This window comes from Rhynchophorus ferrugineus, unplaced genomic scaffold (genome assembly GCF_030347505.1).
Source record: "Rhynchophorus ferrugineus isolate W39M unplaced genomic scaffold, kcgeb_rfMv2 rfM5, whole genome shotgun sequence".
NCBI lineage: Eukaryota > Metazoa > Arthropoda > Insecta > Coleoptera > Curculionidae > Rhynchophorus > Rhynchophorus ferrugineus.
The window spans coordinates 18,434,706-18,457,444 of record NW_027472584.1 but is presented as its reverse complement, the minus strand read 5'-3'; the positions used below and the strand labels follow the sequence as shown (position 1 = coordinate 18,457,444).

General features: G+C 28.7%; 1 protein-coding gene across 28 annotated transcripts in view; it reads left to right on the top strand.

Moving 5' to 3' along the window:
- Positions 1-1,553: 1,553 nt before the first annotated feature.
- The window catches only part of LOC143197042 (sodium channel protein para), a 106,545-nt gene continuing 85,359 nt past the window's right edge, over positions 1,554-22,739 (top strand). For 27 of the 28 annotated variants that reach the window (XM_076405122.1, XM_076405110.1, XM_076405124.1 and 24 more), the window contains exon 1: positions 1,554-2,059. The gene's annotated coding sequence lies outside the window, so the exon portion shown is untranslated. Of the gene's footprint in view, positions 2,060-11,393; positions 11,626-22,739 lie in introns of those variants that run through there. The other variant, XM_076405096.1, reaches the window with a different exon arrangement.

Here is a 22,739-nt window from a genome sequence, read left to right as displayed (position 1 = left end):
TAGATGGCAACGAAAACTAGTCGAAAATGTCAAAAACTAGACTTATTATAATCTGGTACAAAAAATATAACCAACTAATTATATAATATAACAATAATATATATTATTTTATTATTTTCAAACTGAAGACGAATAAAGAAAGAAAAAGGCTTAAACACCTCATAAATAATTTATTATAAAATTAATGACCAAGAAAATTTTTTAAATACTTTTCGTTAATAAAAGGAACCTGTTTTTAAGGTTACCGATATAAAAAAACAGATGGTCTGGGGTCGATCAATCGACATGTCATCAAAACTGTTGAAATACAATAAAATGTCCGCAGTTAGGTGTTAGGGGCACAGAAACGATACAAGGATATACCAACAAAATTTACAGATTTCTGTATGAAGTTCCAACGCACGCTAATAGAGGTCAACATTGCAAATGAAGATATATAAAATATCGGAGACTTCTATCGGGAGTTTCTTGTATTACTCCGGTTTTTGCAGGATTCTCCAAACATAAATTTGCACTTATACTTTAATAATAATATATAAATCAATATTTTAATTAATGAGTTCATATATTTGGCCCCATTTTTATAACCTATTGCATTCCTTAAATATTTCGTTGCTCTTATCTGATATATTTAGAATTATAAAAAGGTACTGTTTTCTTTCCTATCTGGTATAATATTGATCAATATAATTTTTATACATAGAAGGAAACTATCGTTTTAACCCCTTGGTGCTGTACAGTGGCGACAAACTGGGGATTGCGTGTATTAACAGTTTGGAAATTTAAATAATTAACCGAAATTATGTATGTTATATAAGAACACAAGTAAATTTCTTGTTCTGTTTATTAAGATTTTTCCTGGGTATTTTGTACAATAAATTGGGATAACATTCAAATTTAATATAGATGTTATGAAGATATATCATAATTTTAACTATTTAGTTTATGTTTTGCTACAATATATATTAAAATATATTATAGCAATATAGGCATCTGTCTTTTAATACTAATTATTTTATATAGCAGCGCTAAAACCTCCACAATACTTCCAATCTTCTTGTATGTTGGACTACAAATTTTAGTTAATTATGTAAAGTATGTATCAGTAATGTTTGTTAATTTAAAGTATCCATATCAGCGCTTCACATTTTCTATTCCATTAGATACCTTGTTAATTAGCACACGATCATTAACTATATATAATTAGTACTAGTAGAGGTTAAACATAATTTTATTATCGATTCTTTTCGCTTTCATGCGGATGATTTGATGTAGATAAAGCAGAAACCTTTACTCCCGTAATTGCTTAATACCCGTTTATTGTATGTCAATTGATAATTTCATACAGATACAAGATGGGGTGTGTAGTTCTTTTACGATATGAATTCGGTGTAATATTTGGGTAAAATTGATTTGACGTGGCAACGTGGCGAATGAGGTAGTTGTTCGTTATTGATCAGGCTGACAGTCATAGTAGTATAGATATTCGGTTGCTATGGCGATGTATTCCGCAATATTGTGTCGTCTGACGTCAGTATAGCCAGTAAGTCTGGCCAATGTGGGACGATTCGGTCTATGAAGGCTTTTCTGTGTCATTCACGAAATTCTACGCAGTCGCCATGAAGATCCACGTGGTCCTAAATTTCTAACCTGCACAACATTAGAGTTTAGTATCCTGATTAACACAGTCCCGACATTTATTTTTCGATACCGCTATTTATGGGCCGAACATTTTTCTGTTTGTTTTACATCGATATACCACGTCGAACAAAGGCACAATAATCCCATAAGACCTTCAGAAGGACGTTGAGAGCTTCCAACCAAAATGGCGAACTAGTGTAGAGACAAAATCCGTGCAAAAACAGTTCAAAACGTTACCGCTTAGATATTGAAATAGAAAATATGACAAAATTGACGGTCACTCATTGCCAGTCATGTATGTGGTGCCTTCGTGATCTTTCTGGCTCCGTCTATGTTAATCAACTCTTCACATTTAATGGAAACTATCTCTAAAATACATGGCATTCTCAAACACAACCAAATAAGAACATTAGTTAATGTAAGTGTGTAGAACATTAAAAGAAAAGAGTATCAGCACCACTCAGCATTTTATTTTATAATTTTCTTTTAATTTTAAACCAATATAAAGTAGCTTTTATTGGCTCTAGATTAATATAGCGTCTATAGTTCAGCGATATTATTATTTTTAATTTGGCACAGATATTTTGTTGCTTAGCTTTATTTGCAAGGCTTCGTAGATTACTGAATAGTGCAACAGCAACTTATATTCACTGCAGTTTAATTGAATTTATCCATGCTCCTTAGTGAAGCATTGCTTATAATAGTTGACATTATTAATATATATTCAACAATATCACACTGATTATTATACAAGAAATAATACGACAAATACAAAGTGACATCAACCCCTTAATAAACATAAAGAGGAATTTATCTTTCACCCAGGCGCTATATAATTTAAAATTATACCTTTGCCAGTAGAAAAACAAAATGCTATATAAAACTTTCACGTAGGTTACATGGTTATTATTTTGCGCTGTACTAAATACCAATATTGATTTTTTCATCTGACCTATTTAATTCAACTTGAGGATAGAACAGTGTCATAATCCAAACTTGGGCAAGTTGCTTTATTATTTAAAAGCATAAAAGACCAACAATACCATATCCGTTGACTTGATAAATCAATAACTCAAATAAAATCGTTTATTAAGTAATGTATGTAAATTTGATATTGTTATATAAGCCGTTAAAAGAAGATATTGAATCGAAGCTTTCGATTAAGTATTGTTCCTTGTTGAAATATGAAATTACCATTATTCAAATCACTCCCAAAAGATTCCTGGAAAGAATTATTTTCGACGAGAAATTCCTCCTTGAATTTGCGGCACTTACACGAAAAAAACAAAGAAAAAAGCTCTGAAATTAGTAGAATGTCACGTACGTAAATCCAGTCGAAATTATATTTCCATATAATAAACAAAATATCGCTTCCCAATTAGAATTCTAGCTAATATATAATAAAAATTACGGATAAATCAATGAATCACGTGCCTTTCTGGCGTTATAAGACCATTTTAATCGCTTCTAAGCTCCTTTAATCGATTTTTATGTCTGGAAACTAGATAAATTTTATTTTATCCCCACAAAAAAACACTATCCTCTTAAATAACAGCATGAATCATGTATGCTCCCTCTTACTGGAAATGTTTTAGATTTATTTTCCATTCCGAAGAGTCTAATTTAATTTATTAATAGAATTTTAGACCTTATTTAAAACAATTCAGTTAATAATAAATACAGAATTGTAAAAAACATTCAATCTCGTACAAGGGAGAGTAAGAATTTTATCTATTTACTCGAGATGGGATGAAATAAAAGAACGCATGAAAAAAAAATACGATTTCATTCGGAACAGTACTAATTGGAATGCTAATTATCGTTTATGGAATGTCATGCATTCTTGGCGAATGCCATATTTCCACAGTTCTTTGTTTTTTCCGTACGAAGCGTGTCAAAATCACTAAAATGAAATAAAGGGTTTTGTTGGAGTTATTGAGATTGAAACCAAACCAAACCAAATTTTTTTAAACGTCACACTTTTCAGCACTTTTTCAAAATATTTTTCGATATGTAATGTAAAGAAATAAATACCTGGAGAACGTCTTGATGATTATTCTCACTCCTAATTCGACAATTCTTTACATAAACAGTTACTAATACCTAAAATAAAGAAAGTGTTTGTTAAATTTCATAAACTACTCCAAAAATAAAAGTCCGCAATGTATAATATTTGTTATAACGTGAATTTCTCTAAAATATTTTTCAACGCTTTCTGAAATATCAAAACAAGAGGATCGCCATTTCAAATCCTATTGAAAGTTCTCTAAAAAGACCCTGTGAATATAACAGATGATTTCTCTTATATTTCTGATATTAAAAACGTATATCGTTGTTGAACCTGAAAAATATGTTTTTGTAAAAACGTACAATAAGTAAAATAATATATGTTTTAATATAAAAAAAATATTTCATTGTATCCTAATACAGTGCAGAGTGACATGTAATATCGAAATGCGACCGAAGGACTTTTCCACTATAGACATAGTGTGTCCTGTCAACTACGCTATTGCGGATAACTCTGTTGTTTATTCAAGTCCAATACAAGCGATGTTCTAGGAACTGTAAACATTAATAGAGAACGAGAAATAAAACACTAATACATAATCAATACTGATCCGTAATTATCATTATCTATTGGTGTTCCATTCGCCCACAAGAAATACTTTACTGAACGTTATTTATAGCTCTGAAATACTTGGAATTATAGAGGTTCTTCGTTCTTTTCTGTCAATCAATTTAATTTCCTTGTACGTCATTATTTTTTTATCCTTTGTAGTAATATCGTTTCAATTATACTTTGATTAATATTAATACAAAGTAAATAGATAAGCCTTATTTACTAAATTGTAGAATAACAAGTGAAATTGAAGTCAGGACAAGGATATATAATTCCATATAATTACTCTAATGTTTAATTTAATCATAAATGACAATTTTTAAATGTACGAATCCCAATTTTTTAATTAACGTTAATGTAAAGTAAAAAAGTGAGCCTTATTTACTAAGTTAATCAATAACAAATCAAATAGAAATTTCGAAGAAAGATTATATGGTTTTATGATATTATTAAACACTTATTTTACAGTATAATTTCCATCAACTTTAAATAACTTGTTATCACAATTTTCAAATATATGAATCGCCTTTCTTTGATTAATATTAATATAAGGTATTATATAAAGTACATAAATAAGCCTTTTTTACTAAGTCATTCAATAACAGATTAAACTTAGGTTTCCGAAAAAAAATATATTGTAAGACATAAGACTCTTGTTTTTCAGTATAATTTCACTCAAGTTTAAACTTCTAATTATCACAATTCTCAAATGTATGAATCGCATTTCTTTGGTTAATATTTATATAAAGTATATAAATTAAGTTATTTAATAATTAATGCAGCAGAAATTTCTAAAAAAGATGATATAGTTTTAAAATACTTGTTTTACGGTATATCTCCTCTCAATTTCAAATTACTTATTATCACGATTATCAAATGTATCGATGGCATTTCTTTGATTAGTATTAATATAAAGTACATAAGTGAGTCTTATTTAATAAATTATTCATAACAAATGAAAATGAAATTTTCGAAAAAGATATATAATTCTAAAACTCTTGTTTTTCAGTATAATTCCCCTCAAATTTAAATTAATTATTAACGCGTTTCTCAAATATATCTCTCAAATGTCTAATCAAAAGTATCGACCGCATTTCCTTGATTAATAATAATATAATATTAATATTAAGTAAATAAGGGAGCCTTATGCGCTAAATTGTTCAATAATAAGTCAATCTGATATTTCCGGAAAAGAATATATAAAATTCTTATTCTTCTGTATAATTTAATTTACTTATAATCACAATTCTTGTTTCTCATTGTGATTTCACTCAACTTTAAATAACTTATTATCACAATTCGCAAATGTATGAATCGCCTTTATTTGATTAATGTTAATATAAAGTACAAAAGTGAGCCTTTTTTACACAACCCATTCAATAACAAATAACAGTTAGGTTTCGAAAAAAATATACATACTTTTAAAATCCCTTGTTTTTTATCAAAAATTTCATTATTTATTATCACGATTCTTGTCTATTATTTGATTAATATTAATATAAAGTACATAACTGAACCTTATTTATTAAGTTATTCAATAATAAATGAAAGAAATGTACAGATCACCAAACCTTGATTAATATAAAGTACATAAATGAGCCCTATTTATTAGGGCAATCGATATTAAATAAAAATAAGGTTTCCCAAAAAGGATAAATAGTTCTAAAAACATTGTATTTCAATATCTCTCCCTCAAACTGTTATCATAATTCTCAAATGTGTGGATCCCACTTCTTCTTATTATGGATCTTCCAAATTCTCTTTTACTACTAAATCATCTCAGGTGTGAGAAGAGCTAAAATTTTCAGGCAGCCAGATCTGGCGAATAAATTGGTTGAAATGATGAGTTGCAATAATTGATAATTTAATTCACTGATTGTTAGTAATGTTTTGTAACTAAGTTCTTTGTTTTTGGAAGTAATTTAGTGCATCATTCCTTAGCTTCTTAAATTCAATCCTGGAGCATTTTTAAGCATTAAGCATTTTTAAAGTTGCAATCAACTGTATGTGTATTCCATAATACGGGAATATGGATTCGCAAGAGATTAAAATTTTGATTAATCATGAATATATGGTTAAGTTCGTATAAAAGATGTAATACTAAAGTAGCAACGAATGTTTAGTTGTTTAGTAAAGGAATTGGAACTCATCAAATAACCTAGCATGCCGTAATATATTTTTTCCATATTTCTATCGACAATTCATTTGTTTCCAGTCTTTAATAAAACAAATACGTCGTATCCGTATTTCGCACAAATAATCCAAACTAATATGAAAGAAAACAATAACTTTAATTATATAGATTTGTTAGATTTCTTCACTCGATGGCCCTCAAAACGTCAGGTGTGCACTAGACGTTATAATCATGATTCATTATTTACTAACTCATTAACTAAGACCCTAAAAACCATTAAGGTAATTAAAATAGCCTTCGTGTCGCGGTAATATGTCCAGGATCAAATTGGATTAACAATCACACGAATTTGATGAACGTTCTTTGTCTTTTATTACACGTCCACTAATATGATTTAAAATTTACCTTAAAATCATAAATATACCGAAAATTTTGTATCTAATTAAATCTGAAATTGATATAAAATATCATCAAATCAAATAATCTACTATTGTTTCAGATTAAACAGTTAATTGCTCAAAAATTCCGGCTATAATATCTCTACCAGATAACGCTTATAAAGAATTTAATTTAAAAAATCTCTTGAAGCGTGAATACTGATGCCAAATCAAAACACCTCGCGCTGGAGCATTAACACGCTTTAAAAATAAATGACCAAGACACAGCAACAAAAAAAAAGTACAAAGGGCCGAAATTTTATCGAAGGGAAGAGTAAATTTACGCGCAAAAAATTAATTTTATAATGAAAACTTGAAATTTTAGGTTATATTTTGTTTCCATTGATATCAGAGTTTTATTGCTTTTTCAGGAGGGTACTCGTGATTTTTTCGATCAGAGTAATTAGTTGTTAGTTTGATATATATATATATATATATATATATATATATATATATACATAATTACTTCAATATTATACGATATAGTGGGAAGCTTTATACTTGTATTTTTAAAACATCTAAAATATCTAATTTTCATATATTTGACCAACATTCTGGTAAATAGTCACAAGAGGAAACGTCCGAGCTTGATGGTGGATACATGAAAACTATTTTCGAGTGACCAAAGACCATTTGTACCCTAGTGGTGGTACCTATTAATGGTTTGTTGAGGTTCCAGTACCGGCAAACATTTAGTATCATCTTCCTTGGCGTCAATTCAAACTTTACAATTGCTTTAGAACTTTGTTCGGATCACCACTAAGATCTTTCTCGCAGATTATTGCTAACTGGCTCTATTGTTACGTAGAAATTATTCCATTAAGTGAAAAATTACTTTAATATCCTGTAAAATTCAAATGTCGAGCTTCTTTTGGTGCCCAGTATTATGTAAATATTTCAAAACTATTTTGTGGTCGGTGCTTGATTTCGTAGCAATGTCGAAATATGAAATATGTCAGTCTACCTCTTCTCCTGTCGCTCGTCATCATAAACCCCCCTCATTTCAATGAGTCTGCATTTTTCTATTTTCGTAAGTAAAGAAGCAATATATGACGAAAATTTATATTTGGAACATTAATTTTGAAAGCTCAACAATTTCTCAACATATTAGAGTATGGCTTCTTTGACTAAGCAATACTCATAATATTGTTTGGCATGTTGAGTTTTCGTGTTGATATAAAAGTTGCCTCAAATCTATATCCTCCACTAAAATCCACAAAAAAGCAATGTATTGGTGTTGCGGTAACGTTGTTACCTGTTTTATCATAAAATAATTTAAAACCAATAGTACCATCATTCCTAGACCCACACAAGACAGTATTACAGCACGCAATGGACTCACATGCAGTGATAGAAGTTGTAAATGAATTTTACTTAAAACAAAAACTAATTTTCGAAAATGTTCTTCGATAAATCCTTTTCAAGTTGTCTCATTTCATACACGGCAAGTTTAACGGTGCACATTAATATAATGGTTTAACATTAATATAACGGTGAACCTTAAGATCAGTAGTGCTTCCAATACCAAAAAAATACATACTTCAACAGGTAACCTAACCTATATAATAGTTTCCTTCTCAAGAAGAACCGCTACTGGCAAACAAATATATTTAAACATTCTGTTATTATATTTAAAAGAATAAATATCTCCAGCGGTTAATATTACCATTTTCATTATAAGAAACAAGTATCGTAAGTTAACAAAATACACAAACGAAAAATATTAATTTCCCAACAAGAGATTGCATGACAAACTGTTTCATGACACCCGTAGGGTCGGTGCCTAAATCGGTCAAGGAAATATTATCGACGGCAGCCGAAAATATTCAGAAATATAACGGGTTGCTGGCTTACTATCCTGATATAAATCCTCTTAAAATTCGAAATAATCCTTTATAAAAATAAAAACAAGAATAGATTCAAATTTGAAGTTAATTCTCCGCATTTCCCGATTTTAAATCAGCGATATTAAAAATCCTGAATCTCAAATGTTATCAACAAAAACTCAAGTCCCATTCTACGTTTTTAATTTTGCGAATCATTCAATAAACCTTAAAAAGTTTATCTTTATTATATTGACCCATTATTTAGCTGGTAGTTCATCGAAAAAAGCAATTTCCAATAAAAGATAATAAATAAAAATGAACGACACTCGAAGATTTTATATTAGTCATTTTATGTTAAAGCGAATTAATATTCAAATATCCAAATCCCTGAACTTAATAAATCAGATCAAATATTAATAAAAGCAAACTATATGAGAAAAATATTAATATATTACTTTACCTTAAACAAAATCAATGCATCAATGAAATGCATTAAAGGACTATATTAAATATAATTTTGAGTAAGAATATGTTAATTATTTTAGAGGAGCCTTTTATATAGTTGATCGAGAATAATGTTTGGTCCCCCATTTCATTCATTGTAAGAGAGTCATCAATTTTTCTTGACTAAAACAAATTGCTGTTTATTTAGGTCAGTCCATCGAAAGAGAGAAAATAGGTTATCTAAGACCACTAACCGTAGAAAATATCATAAAATACACGGTAAATGTAAGTAATGTAACATGAACTAAAACCAAAGAAATATCCCCGAAAATAGCTAACAGAAATACAAATACAATAAAGATTTATTATTATATGATTGCAAATTATTACTGTGAATTAATTTTGACGGATTTTCTCTAGATAGAGTGACTGCTAGATAGCTCTATCACAGCGGACTTAATTTAATTTCCAATAATTTTCTCTATTATTTCATTATCAGTTTTTCACAACTCCAGAGAAAGGTGCTGTTGATACTTACCAGGTACTGTTGGAAACTTGTGGGAAATATTGTGATTTCGATAAAATTCATAGAGAATGCTTTGAGTAGCAACAGAAAAGGAGGGGTTGTTGTCTATATGTTTAAGCGTTTACAGAAAAACTCCCTACTACATGTTGCAAAGTCCGTAAAAATCTACATGAAATCCTTCGTCACCCTCCATATTCACCAAACATTAATCATTCCAATTTTCATTTGATCTACTCAATACTGCTTATATACTGCTCTTTCCGTCGCCTACAAACTTTATAGATCACATATACTGATATAATGATATAACTTGTAGCTAATTACCAAAATGATGGGCGATATTTTGAAAAATAATCAGGTACATATTTTTACAATAAAATTTTGAGTTTACAAAAAATCTGTCATAATAAGTACAAAAATCCTCCCATAAGAATCTTTGGCAGCTCTGTGTCACGCCATATGTTACAATTTGATGAATAAGAAATGAAAAAGTTCTCAGAGAGCTTAACCGCTAAAATCATTAAAGAAGCTCTAATAAATTTAAAAGAAATATATTTTAACATTTATTTATTATATTATATTAATAGAAAAACCTCACATAAGAATATCTTAAAGCCCTTAAAAAAATTATATAAATCAACCAATATTTTATAAGTTAGTGAATAAAAAATTAAAACTTTCTCCAAGAAATTATCTGAGAGAACAAAAAAAAGGTTCGAAGAAATTTACACAAAATATTTTTTGAAGCAAACTTTATGCAAACAACCAAACACGTTTGAGTTAAAATTGTCTTAGGCTCATGTTGAAGCAACATCCTTATCTATCTATGCCAGTTCACGGTTTTAGAAATAGAAGGGGAACCATATATGATCAAAAAATCGGTCAAAATAAATAGAAAAATCAAAACATAAGAATTTGTTGCAGTCCTTAAAATATTTACCTATATCAAAACATATTTTACAAATTGCTAAATAACAAATGATAAAGTTCTCAAGGAAATTATCTAACAGAACAATGAAAAAGGCTCGAAGAAATTTAAACAAAATATTTCTAATGCAAACTTTGTACAAAAACCCAAACAGTTTTACGTTAAAATTACCTTACTCTCATATTGAAGCAATATTGCTATTTATCTATGCTAGTTTACGGTAGCATAAACAGAGGTGGAAACATATAGGTCCAAAAAATCGTTCAAAATAAATACCAAATCCTCACATAAGAATCTCTTGCATGCCTTGAAATATTTAACCATAACTAACTCATATTTTTTAAGTAACTGAATAAAAAATGAAAAAGTTCTCGAAAAAATTATCCGGCAGAACCGTGAAAAAGGCTCAAATAAATTTAAACCATACATATTTTGAAGCAAACGCTGTACAAACAACCAAACACGTTTGAGTTAAAATTGTCTTACGCTCATATTGAAGCAATACCGCTATTTATCTAGGTCAGTTTGCGGTATTCCGAGAAAGAGATGGAACCACGTATGACTGTGGACCAGAATAACTTCCTAATACCATCAACAATATCAAAAATGTCTAACAAAGACTTTATGAAACCAACAAACAATAGCAGGAATACGAAAACTGCTTTTCATACTGCGAAAAAAAAAAGAGAAAAGATAAAAGCGAATGCCTGTGCCAAGTTTCCGTCAGTGGGAAATGAAAAGTTTCTCACCCCGTATGGCGCAGAGTCGAGGGCGAATCCTTCTCTGGCACGAAATTAGGGATTTTCGATCCGTTTCTAGCTCAAGCAGTCGCGTACAACAGTCAGAGGGCAATAGTAGTTATAGCGTTTACGGTCCCGTAGTATACACGACATTCAATTTTTTTCCTTCTATCGCATTTTAAAAACATTCATTTAAGACGTCAATATTTCAAAAACAAGTTTAAATGCAGTGGGTAGTGGTCTTTCAGTGCTACGAATCCAGCGTTCGGCCTTATTTTGCGTCACCACTTCATTACATAAAGAGAATATGAATAAGAAAAGAAGTAAAGGTATTTATGCATGTCTGTTTTATAGTTTTAATTAAAATTCATCACTATTTAACCACACCAACCACATTAAAAAATAACCAAAACAAAACAACAATTTATTTAAACAAATTTAATAATTTTTTTAAATATTACTTTCAATATCCTCACCAGTAATCAAAAAAACCATTTATTATTATTACGGTCCCAAAAAATTAAATTACTGTTAAGCAAAAATTTTATTTAACCTATTTAAAAATAATTAACTAATAAATAGGTTTCATAACTAAAACAAGTATGCACAATTTTTACAGAATTTGAGTTTTTATACTAGAAATACCAATATAATTTTTTTTTTCAATTTATATTATTGCTATTTTTATTAAAATATAAATAAAACCGAAAAAACTTTATTTTTTCCATACCAGGCATAATGTCTCCACTAACAGTCAAAATTTGTTACGTAATCAACTATCCTGAAATAAAATATCGGTGGTGTAGACGAATTAAATAAAAATCTATTTTGGAAATGGCTTTTTTATCAGTATTACTACCGCCTATATTGTAAGGATCGATAGAGAAGTGACAGTGCGCTATGAAAAAAACCGTTAATATTAAAACAATCGGCTTATTTTAGACCATTTCTCCAATAAGTACGTTGATACAACGCTGTTCTACATAACACAAAATGTTAGTTGAATGTTTAAATTTAACGGATGATTGCGCAGCCGCACTGAGCTTCAAGCAAAATTGTTAATAACACTCCATCAACTTTATCGCATAATCCTATCGGTTTTTATTTTCGAAAGATTTTTTTAAAAGAGCTTTTTCATTTATCACATATTGCTTCAACAAAATCACATATTACACACTAATTAAACACATATCCCTTTTTTTCGGTTAATTTCATTTTAATTAAGCTCCTTTATTTTCTTGATAATTAGTGTCTTATTATATTATATTCTATAAAGAACATTATTAGAAGTTATAAAATATCAATTTGAAACGTTACTTTTAATTTAATTCTATACTAAACTTTAATTCATAAATATATTGGATGATATTTTAGAAAATTATCGAGAAAAAATCGAGTTAATGAAAACCATAATTATCTTAACTGATTCATTGATTTCAGGCATGATTTTTGTGCTTCAATAAATGTTACAATTAGTTAGTACAAAAATTGAGTCCAAATTTCCAAAAACATAAATGATTCTCATACTAACACCTTCTTAGCCAGTATCTAGACTAGTTAGCTTCCAGAAGTCGAAATGCTATTTTCACGTCATTTCATATCCCCTTATTTTGATTGACGATAATAGCGACAAACCCAAGACTCATCCATAGCAACTAGATGACGTATAAAATATGCTAAAAATATTTGAAGTAGTTTTTGTTTCGTTGTTAGAGAATGTTGTTACACCAAGCTTTTTGATGCTCAAAACTTTACTTCAAATATTTCTTAGTGAACCTTTTCGAGTACCTAGAGTTCCTATTAAATTTTACTCCATCAATTGACAATATTATAAATTTATGTTCTGTATTTTTGTCAGATATTTTTAAAGGACCTTTATTTTAAAGAACATTTATCTTTCCAAGGAATTTAGTCACTGAAAATTCACTGCAATTCACAAAATTCAAGTCGCTGTAGATTCTGTATGAATAAAACAAATTTGTCTGAACATATCAAAATATTTTCAATATTAATATCGTTTATGTTTTTTGGACTAATCTGATCTTTCTCTGGAAAGACCGAAAACTAATTAAACATAAAGCCATATCATTAAAATTATCAAACCGAACAAAGCATTTCGGTTAGGCGTTACATATTAAATGAGATGTAACGCATTATATATTCAGAGATTGATTATACTCCAGAGTGATTTATACGTGAAAAGTTATAAGACAAGGATTACAGTCATCTTGGAGGTTTAGCCTATAACCCGAGAAAAAAGAGAATATAAAGTTTCAGCTTGAAACAAAATATCTTTCAATTATTCACGACATTTCCATACAGATTTAACATCAAAAACTTTCTATAAGCTATTTTGTTAATCGTATGAAGATTTTCTATAATATTATTTTTAATGTTGCACTAAAGATTAAATGAGAATGATAAAATAGAGACTAAATTAAAATTTTGAAGAAAATCAACACCGATCTTGTTATTATTACGAAAATTAGCAACTTGTCTGAGTTTATTCAATATTATTAAAATATTTACCGAATTGATTTTAACATGTATTGTAATAAAATTAAAATTAACTCATTTTACAATATCGATTAATACAATGTATTTACTACATTAAGTTCATAATTAATGTTGTGAATTGCTTTTAAACGATTTACTATGAAATATCTATTATATCATTTTTCATCAAGTATTGCTCATAATTTTTCCCATTTTCCTGTAAATTTTTCATTTTCACGCAAAAAAGGCGACAACCAGAGAATAATCAAAAATACATACAGACAATGTCATAAAGATTTTCATAAAGAATTTTGAGTATTTGACCTTTCATACATATTTGCAAATTTTTTTCTTTTTCCTTTGATTAGTCAGATCAAACGTACCTACTGCAATTGATGACGGGGTAACCACAGATCCTTCTATTAGTTTCAAACCCCCGATTCATCATCTTCATACATTTCCGGAAGACCAAAGCGTTCCTTATCAATAATACCGAACTTGCAACCGTTAAAACCTTGAAATCAATACTCTATACACATATTCTCAATCTATAGATTATCTCCAAGAGTATTAGATGACTTCCAGATATATTTGTCTTTCAATTAAACAGAAGTTGTAAACGCTTCAATATCAAATATAAGTCCTTTAAAATTCACAACTCTAATAATATTTAAGCACATTTGTTCCAGTACCCTTCTTGATAATCCCTGATATTAAAACCAGAATTCCAAAAAATCTTTGAGCAGTTTAAGAATAACTAAAAATCACACGAAACTAAAACTAGCGAATTAAATGGCTCTTACTTACCAAGTTAATTTAAAAAATATTCTGTGTTGATTTAATATGTATTTTAGATTAATTAATATATAATAAATAAAACTAACAATAAATTACAAAGACACTAAGAATACGGAAACAGTTTAATCAATTTAACAGAATGTATTAAAGGCTAATATATTTTTATCAAGCTTCACTAGTTGTAAAAACGATGTGACCTAGTTATATTATTCATCTATGACTAGATTTTTACCTTCAAGCCACCCTAGTGAATGGCATGTAAAAACATCAATATTTTATAAAAATGGCCACCCCCGGTTTTATTAGCTGCCTTTAAAAAAGCCTGTAAGATATAAATGGAGATTCTTGGAATACGAAAAGCAATTTGAAACGTGGTGATTTATGATTTTGATAAATATTTAATGTTCCACTATATTATTCATATTAAAATAAAATCAGAAGCTAAAATGACCAAAAACAAGAAAAATACTCGCTTCTTTTCATATTTTCTGTTTAATAATTTAATAAATTAGAATGTGAAGAAATACAGTTAATTCAAGTATGTTAATTAGTAATAATTCTTATTAGCAACATTAATTGAATAATAGCAATGTAATTAGCTCCCAGATATTTATTTATCAAGAAAGTTATCGCGCTCGTTTTATTGCAAGACTTCTGGTATATTTTTTATTAAGTTATTGTCGTATATATTTCTTTTAACCTCTTTTGTACTACTGTTCATTGAAGCAATTGATGCTACATGCCAAATTTCTTTGTCCGGGCACAATACAAAAGGACATAATATTAAGGTTATTTATATCACCGCAAGCTAACAACAAAGACATTGGGAGGTGGCAAATATAATATATTATGTCAAACCATTCAGTCAAAAGCACATATGACATAAGTATAATCCCTAAAAGAAATATAATGTTATATTGAATAAATTTATCAGTTTTATTATAAAAATAAAATAATGTTGATGTGACATATTTTAAAGATTTACTACATTAGCTCTTATATTTTTATTTTCATTTTTAATAAACGTGGCCTATTTTTCTGGTAAACTTCCAAAATGATGGCGGAACGCTTTAAACAATTACCTTTTAACCGTATTGAAATGAAGTTGTTATTCAAAAGTGTTTTTAATACAGTTTCCAAGTTTTTGCAGTATCAGCAAGCCACAAAAAGGGCTTGACCTAGTTATTTTTTCATCTATGACTCGTTCCCCATCCTTTGATGGGAAGCCAATAAAAATATCAATAATTTATAATGTAGACACCCGTGATTTTGTTGGGTTCTTATAACACACGTATAAGAAAAATTCTTCGAAAACGATGGAATATGATATATAATGATTTATTAGTTTCATTAGAGTTTTAATTTATTTTAAAGCATTTTAAAATTCTGTAGAGAACTTATGGTACATTTAAAATGGACCAGTCTTGTTTACACCATTTATGTTCTCCTATTTGACTTTATTCTATTTTTCAAACTCTCCTATTCATATCTCCAACGGATCATATATTACATCATACAGCATGTATATGTTGTGAACGACTCTTTCCTCTTTCATTGTTTTTTTGCAGTCTGTCTTCTTAATATTTCTTCATTTCTTACGCTATTTCTTTAATTTCTTCTTTTTTTATCTCTAATACTGTTACCGTCAGCACTAATATCATGTCTTTTAATTCGAGTTTGACATTATCATTAATTAATTCTTTGTGTCCCTAATTTCTTTGTTCTTTGAGTTCGTTGTTGTAATTTAATGCTGTTTACTCTATTTTATATTTTTGATTCTTCTTTATAATGTTTCAGTCTTCAGTACACTCAGTAAACATATTTAAGTTTCTAAGTATATCAGAAAGTTATCTCGCAAATTGCAATTCAATCTAACATCGATTACATTTTATATTGATGCTTTCTAGTTGACAGAACTGGTAAGACTGAAGCCAAAGCATCTATACGAGACATCTCAATAGCCAGTAAAACATTTGCGATGGTACATCAACTCCCTTTGTCATGAAAACACATTATATCGTTGCTATAATAACGTTAATTAAATTAAACCGATTGAATAAATCGAAATTATCAAGTACTCAAATTGCGAACATAAAATGAATTATTTAATAACGAAATTAAATTATATATCGGCCGATATTGATATCTCCAATGTACATTTGTAATATGTGTAACGTATAAGAGGTAAAGATTGTTTTATTCTGTTTAAAAATTCTAAATTGAATTCGTATAATATAGTCAATATATTTGTGTGGAATATACAGGAAACTTTTAATTAAGTTTAAACTTGTAGCTTGATATGACAAGATTTAATTTTCATAATTTTTTTTGCTGGGCAATTTTTTTTCTGTTTTGAACTCATCATATAATGAGCTAACTATTACTGACTTGATTGTTTGACTTTTTTAATTCTAATCCAAAATAACTGCTATAGAAAGTTATTGAGTGCTCTACTAGATTGTTTCGTAAATTTGTGGTATGCCATCTATTCGTCTAAGTAAAACTAATAACACATTGCCACTTGAATATCTCATATATTATTATCCTATATTATTAATCTATATACATATATAATTGATATAAGAATATACTGAATTGAATCTAAGGTAATTCGAATTCAATTCACGCGAAAAAGGTGTCCAAAAACTTGTACTAACTACAGAAATCGTCCTAAAACTAAAATATATGATTTTGAAAAAAACCAATTGACAAATAAAAAGTTAGCAGAGGTTGTAGGTATTTCACCAGGCACAGTGAACACTACTTTAGGTTTCAAAAAGCTCTCTGCTCTTTTTAACACAATTAACACAAGACACTTCAAAATTATTTAAAAGGACGATTTAGGTACGTTATATAGGGTTTCCAACCATACTTTATAATAACATATCAGACTTTGTTTGACTTTGACTTTCTAGACAAATTGAAAATCAATTGGACTAATAAGTTTTTTGTAATAAACGAAAAACTATATTATAAGGAACGAAAAATTAGTTATTTGACATATCTAATCATAGAGATCAAAATACAAGATAAATTAAATACTTAGATGCGAGACTAAGAGTAAATAAGACTTAGAAAATCCCACCAAAAACTAGTGAATCATCAAAGAAAAATACACTTTAAAATATATGTAATATGTGATGACTAAGGATAAAAAATATTTCTTGTTTATTCTCTGTCCCAGGAGCAATAAATTATTTATTTATATCTCCGCACAATTCAAAAAATCAGTGAATTAGAATACGAGTTGTTGCAATTTCTGCGTTATTCGAACTATGTGAAGAACTGGAAGCTCAAAAATAACAAAATATCGACATAGAGCATTAACAAAATCAAAAGTATGTGTAACTTTTTTTCAAGGAAGCTTTCAATTTACAAAAAAGTTAGTTAACGGTCTTTTATTGAGTTTCTTGTGGTCATCTTTAACAACGTCAGTAAATATCCGTAACATTGTATTTTGTTAGAAAAGTAGCCCATTGTCTGCAATCAAATAAACTCGGAATTATTGGACAAGTTCTGCCGTCCTAGTTCCGAGAATTCTGCTTAATAATTTTAACGAAAAAGGACGTAGCTGTCGTTCTCGGATAAGCAATCTCCAGGGTGAAAGACTCGAGAAATATCGAACTGAAGCTAGAAAATCCCGAAAGTCAGATTCGGCGAAATAGAGAAAATTGTTTATTTTAAGCGTCCGAAATTGGAAAGCTTCCTGCGAACATTTTAGTGGATCTCGAATATTAAACAATATAACCGAACGCCAAAGATAAATCAGCATTAATTATATATTTAATTCATGATAAAATCATCAGTTAATTGCTACTGTGGCTTTCGTTCAATGAATTTTAATTATGTCTGGCTTATTAACCCTGTTAAAATCATTTCTTTTTAAAATTCTCTGTACATTGTTATTTTCCCTTTTTAGCAGAATGCTTTATAATTGTTTTATTACACCAATATTATGTTACAAATAAGTTCAAAAGAACCATGTATTCATTAAAACTAGAATTAAATATTCGACATATTATGTCGACATATTTCATCTTTCATAAGAATATATAATATATAACCAAAATTCTATATCTCAATTAAATTTGAATTTTTAATTTTAATTTCAATACAAGCAAGCAACAAAACAAAAACATATTTGAATACGATTTAAAAAAATAAAACTATATACGTCATTTTATTTCTATAAATTAGACTTCATTAGCTAGCAATTATATAAAAACATATTTAACATACGAATTTATAAAAGAACAGAGAATACATAATTTAACTTATTCTCCTTAACTCTCGCTGACATCTATCTCTTCTAATTCTTTAAAAATACAACTATAAAATACATAACGTAAAATTAACAATCTAGTATATCACAAAGTACTGAAATATTTTAGGAATATCATTTTAATGACGTTTCCCTATAATATTGCAGCAGTTTAACCAACATAAAACTTGTAAAATTTTCTCAATGCCTTTTTTTTGTTTTCTTCATATTTATAAACTCCCTACTGACGTAATATCCTTTCACGTGCAAAATCTTATCACCCTATAAGATCTAAAGCATCATATTACTTTGACGGAATATTTAATATAAATTCCATATTTTTAAACCTAATAATTTACCTGTCAAAAATAGACATACAACATTTAATATTGCCCCAAGCTGACGCATCAACTGAAAAGCAAAAGACTTAAAGACTAATTTCATAGCATCAAAATTGTTTTTTATTTTTATATTTTATAGAAGATCGGATGATTATCAGTAAAATTATATAAACATGTGTTTTCATTTTTTGAAGAAACAATATAAATAATGCTGCTTTTAAGATGCGAGAAATAATCACGCCGGTAACCGAACTGGGTGTAACCGAATAACAGAAAATGTATGTTAAAAAAAAAGATACTACTACGATTACTATATACTATATATACTACGATTTATATACCTTTTTTCAACCTTTGGGTAGCAAAACAAAAAGCTATATCTCCAAAAATAATTTAACTTTCGAAAAACCCTCTTAAAGGGATATTCTTAAGAGACTAATCTTTGAAGGTATGAAAAAAAATCGATTATTTTTAATTTCTAGGCTAGAATTTATATCACTACCTTAAAATTTATATCATGTATTTTAAACAGTTAATTGATAATTTTTTATGCTTATCATAAATAATTTCCGTCCAACAAACTATGGTTCTATTAAACTAGTAAAGTAAATTTTGTAGTCATGTAATGTTGAACATGGCACGTTTACCAAAATTCATGTTAAACGGAGAGGAAACTCCAAAGCCGACCTACGCTATTCACAAGTTCTTTGCCAGCATTTACAACCTATGACTTCAAAACATTATTCACTATTAATTAAACAAGCAGGGTATTATCAAGATAATGAAACTAGAAGGGTATAATGGAATTGAACACAATCTCTACGACCACACAATTACCAAACTGGATAAAAGCTTCGTCCATAATTCAATTAATGCATTCTTTTACAATTTGTTTATTAAATATTATGTAAACATTGGTAAGAAATCGGCTTAATTTAGAAAGCTAGCAAATTTTATTCGATAAAAACCAGCAAATTGCAATAATAATTCTTCATCTTTTTCCTGAAACGTGAAATATCCATTAAACAATAATATTTATTAAAAATTCGGACCTAGGTTCGAATCCTAATCATGCTATATGTTTTTTTTTTCATTTTGATAATATTCTATCTTCAAAATGGCATTTATTGAGAAAAATTGGTGCAATATATATTAATCGGAATATTTGCCACAATTTTCTACAACTTTTTCCCATTTTCCTGGCAACATGGCGACATGATGTTGAGAAGATGATGCTCTCCAGTCTAGCATCGATCCACATTCACACTTCTTTGGCACTTTAAAACCCTATGCTAGCCAAGCTATGCTACATCGATCGATCTGAGCAAGTGGTAACCAGAAGGTGCTTTATCTGGTGAGTATGTTAGGTCTGGCACAACTTCTCATTTGAATGCAACACTTTTCACAACTTTTTCGATATATGGCAGTGCGTTGTCATGCAAGATGATAACTTTGCGTCCGTTAAGCGCTCATGCTGGTCTTTTATTTTATTGTATTCAATAGACGTCAACAGATATCTGCAGAAAGAATTTCATTAAATTTTAGTAGCTCATAATACACTACATCTTTCTGATCCAATCATATGTACAGCAAGACTTGATGACCATGGATATTCCGCTTCTGTGTCAATATGGCTGGCCCTCCTGGATAAAACTATGACCGTTTCTTCTTTTCTTGCTACCTCTCCTGGTCGTTTTTAAATCACCAGTTTTAAATAGTTGAAACCAAAACGGACAATTGAGGTATGATGTAAAAGAATCACCATACATTTCTAAAAGCATTTGCTACAGTTCGTTAGCATATTTGTTAAAATCAAACAACAACGTCGGAATGGCACTTTTGAGCATTTCATAGTTAGCATTCACTCGTATTTTATATAGATCAATATCAAAACTATCAAATTTAAAATTTTCTCACAATTGTATTCATCTATACCTCGCATTTTCATTAATAGATGCCGCCAGTCAAAATACATACAACGCCCAATAAAATCCAAGACCAACCATTTTAATCGTGCCAGTAACCAAGCCGGGTAAAACCGGATGCCTTCTGAGATGATCTCTCAAGTCGGTCACCTCACCACTAGTTACAACAACTAATATCATGTCCTGATAAATCATAGTTAAGAAGATGGAAACTAAAGGGGATATAATTTAAAAAAAAATATTTTCCCAAGGTTTCTCTTCTAAAATAACAAATGTCTAGTAAAAACATTCATTTATCACGATAAACAAAATTTCGGATATAAAATACAAACCTTTACAATATAATATAGCAATAACTAAATAAATATAAAAACTTTCAAGAGAATAAAATAAACATTTTCAATAAAATATTTTGCTATATTTCTGCCTTCAACATTATTCTGATATAATAAATAGAGCTGTCTATTCCTGTTATATCGTTTATTCCTGGAGCAAACAGAATTTAAAATTAACATCCTGTAAATATATCGGGAAATAAATGATGTTGCTGGAAAGTTCATAGTTGAAATAGAAATAATCGTTTTATGTTGCTCGTTAAAAAATATACCGATCATAAATAAAAAATTAAAGTCGTTCTAATAACTACAATCAATTTTAAAAGTTTATTGATTTACGTGATGATTAAATTTTATTATAATGGCTGTTGTATTGAATGTTGTTAAATATGTATGGGAACATGAATGTATGAAGAGACATGATTACATTTTTGTCTGGCAACATGTATTTTTAGTGAATGATTATTGATCGTAGAATATTTCTGTGTACATATACACATACATCGCGTTAACTCAAAAAAAAACAACCAATGGTTTAATAATAATTTCCTACAATGCGGGTTATACAAAAATGGTATGTTATATATCTCATTAACATACTTGTATCTGTGGTGTATATAACGAGGGTATATGTCAGGAATTCAAAAGGAGCAATGTTTGTCGAATGCGGTGGTTATTACAATGAAATTTACGTTGACTCGAATGGTCGTACAGTAGTTTTTAAACAATCTTTGGTTTTTAATTTAAACAGTGAGAAATGTATTTTCAGAAAATTTTTCACATAACAACAACACAACCAATAGTTTGATGAAAATTTCCTACAATGCGGGTTATACAAAAATAATGTGTTATATATCTCATTAACAAACTATCTTTGATCTACTAAGATTATATATCAAGAAATCGAAGAGAGTAATGTTTGTCGAATGCGTAGGGTAGGTAAATTTTCTACCCTTTTCATATTCTTTGTTACAATTTTCGTTGAAATATTCACAATTTAATGAATATAGCAGAAAATACAAGGAAATGTACGTTGAGTCGAATGAAGGTACAATAAATGGTCTTATACAACATTTGGTTTTTAATTAAAACAATGAAAATGTATTTTCAGAAAATGTTAGGATTTCTGTTTATGTCACATAACAACAATCAAAGGTTTAATAATAATTTACTTCAATAAGGGTTATACAAAAATTGTCTTTTATACGTCTCATTAATAAAATTGTACTTCCGCTTTTCCAGATAAATATCCGTTTTCTTTCAATGCTTTTCAGATGATGTCAGAAG